Raw genomic sequence first — 2,500 nt, 5'->3', positions numbered from 1 at the left:
CCGGGAGTGGGTAATTTGCGCGCCTGCTGCCTTCCTTGGATGTGGTAGCCGTTTCTCAGGCTCCCTCTCCGGAATCGAACCCTGATTCCCCGTTACCCGTTACAACCATGGTAGGCGCAGAACCTACCATCGACAGTTGATAAGGCAGACATTTGAAAGATGCGTCGCCGGTACGAGGACCGTGCGATCAGCCCAAAGTTATTCAGAGTCACCAAGGCAAACGGACCGGACGAGCCGACCGATTGGTTTTGATCTAATAAAAGCGTCCCTTCCATCTCTGGTCGGGACTCTGTTTGCATGTATTAGCTCTAGAATTACCACAGTTATCCAAGTAACGTGGGTACGATCTAAGGAACCATAACTGATTTAATGAGCCATTCGCGGTTTCACCTTAATGCGGCTTGTACTGAGACATGCATGGCTTAATCTTTGAGACAAGCATATGACTACTGGCAGGATCAACCAGGGAGCTGCGTCAACTAGAGCTGAGCAGCCGGCCGCCCGGGAGTGTGTCCCAGGGGCCCGCGCGAACACGCAAGTGTCCGCTCAATTATTCTGCAAACAGGAGGAGGCTGAGCTCCCCTGCACAATACACCTCGAAACCCTCTCAGGTCCCGGCGGCGCGCAGCGCCGTCCTAAGTACTTGGTCGGGTTCGAGAGAGGCGCAATCGCCCGGAGTTAGGCGAGTAGACGCTTTAGGTGCGACCACCCGTGCTCCCAACTGAGCTTGCCGCTGCCGACAGAGGCCCGGGAGCGTGCTGTCGTGGCATTGCCGGCGGGAGACAACACGCGCCACCTACGGTGACCGGCAGCTCCAACGCCAGCGCCACAGAAGGGCAAAGGCCCCACGTGGGTGCCGAAGCGAACTCTCCCAGCACAGCGCACGTGCCAACACGTCTGCACAACTGCGATACAAACCACCAGCGAGAACCGCTGGGGCGACCGAGCAGCAGACGGCGTCGCGGCGCCGAGTGCCGGGCGGCGGCGCATCCTCAACGCACACAGTCCTCAGTCGGACCAGCACACTGCAGATGTCCACCGCGCTTCGCACCGGGCCCGCGAGGACCCACTTTGGCCGCCCGGCGCCGCGCGCAGGGTGCCCCGGCGCGCAGCTGCGCCGCCTGCCGCGTCCGTCGGCCGGCGCGCCTGCCACTGGGCGCCCCCACCAGCCGGCTGTAGCGCGTGCGCCCACGCACCGCGCGGCCAGCACGCCGGGCGGCCCCCCCTCACCGGCCGGGGACGGTCCCACCCAGCCACCGCCGCGTATCGCTTCACACACAGATTTGCCCTTACTGATTTACCTCCAGCAACAACAACCGCACCACAATGGGTTTACCAGTTGTTCATTTGCGTAACGTCACCAGCAAACGGAGACGTCCATCCCAGTTTGCAAATGCAACGATTATTGCATACCTGTCTGTTAGGTGTCACGACACACTACGTCTGCCCACATACACGCAACAAAATGTGCCCGACTAGAGAACGCGTGGGAGGTGGCCCCCTACGTATGCGATGTCCATTACGAGACCGACTGTCAACCAGCATCTGTACCATGTCGCAGATGTGGAACGCGGTGCACCATGCTATCACACTGTGTGAGAAGAGACGACTACGTTTGAATACACGCGCCACTACATCAACAGACGGCTCATGCTGATCGCCATCCAGGGCGTCCGTTACTCCCACACGTCTCTATGGCGTACCACACTGCAATGTAGCTGTTATGGGGAGACGGCACGTGGCTGAGTGCACAACATTTGGACCGTATGGTTCGCTGTTGTTGGGCGCAGTCGTTGTACGGTCACACATGTGCCACAGCGTATCATTCAGTACATACGGACCTATGTGCAGTACAATGTGAGGGTTAAGCTTACGACATCAGCGGACAGTGGACACAGGCCGTACCACGACGTAGACTGAGCGCTTCGACATGCGAATGCCAGTGAACAGCTGCGAAGGGCATTGAACACGCAAGCACCTGAACGACCAGCGTGCGAAGGCAGGGGGGAGGGGGGGGGGGCGATGTACATCCTGCAGTCGTCCACATTACAGTGTACAGCGGGAGCATGTAAAAAGTAAGCAACACTTGCGAAGTGTTGAACATGAAACGATACACAAGAGGGTGGGCGGTGCGAGTAGCGAACTATATTCAGAGGGTTGTGGTTAGACAACACTGGATTAATGTAACGTGTCATATGCCAATTACAGAGCAGGTTAAGGCACAACGTGGGTTAGGTTAAGGCACAACGTGGGTTAGGTTAAGGCACAACTTGGGTTAGGTTAAGGCACAACGTGGGTTAGGTTAAGGCACAACGTGGGTTAGGTTAAGGCACAACGTGGGTTAGGTTAAGGCACAACGTGGGTTAGGTTAAGGCACAACGTGGGTTAGGTTAAGGCACAACGTGGGTTAGGTTAAGGCACAACGTGGGTTAGGTTAAGGCACAACGTGGGTTAGGTTAAGGCACAACGTGGGTTAGGTTAAGGCACAACGTGGGTTAGG

General features: G+C 57.4%; 1 non-coding gene across 1 annotated transcript in view; it reads right to left on the bottom strand.

Annotated features, from left to right (window-relative positions):
* The window catches only part of LOC126178727 (small subunit ribosomal RNA), a 1,909-nt gene extending 1,440 nt beyond the window's left edge, over positions 1-469 (bottom strand). The window contains exon 1 of the ribosomal RNA XR_007536591.1: positions 1-469. This exon is cut by the window's left edge and continues 1,440 nt beyond it. This is a non-coding gene — a ribosomal RNA (small subunit ribosomal RNA).
* Between the last annotated feature and the right edge of the window lie 2,031 nt (positions 470-2,500).

The sequence above is a fragment of the Schistocerca cancellata genome, chromosome 3, assembly GCF_023864275.1.
Source record: "Schistocerca cancellata isolate TAMUIC-IGC-003103 chromosome 3, iqSchCanc2.1, whole genome shotgun sequence".
NCBI lineage: Eukaryota > Metazoa > Arthropoda > Insecta > Orthoptera > Acrididae > Schistocerca > Schistocerca cancellata.
This window is presented reverse-complemented; position numbering and strand designations above follow the sequence as displayed.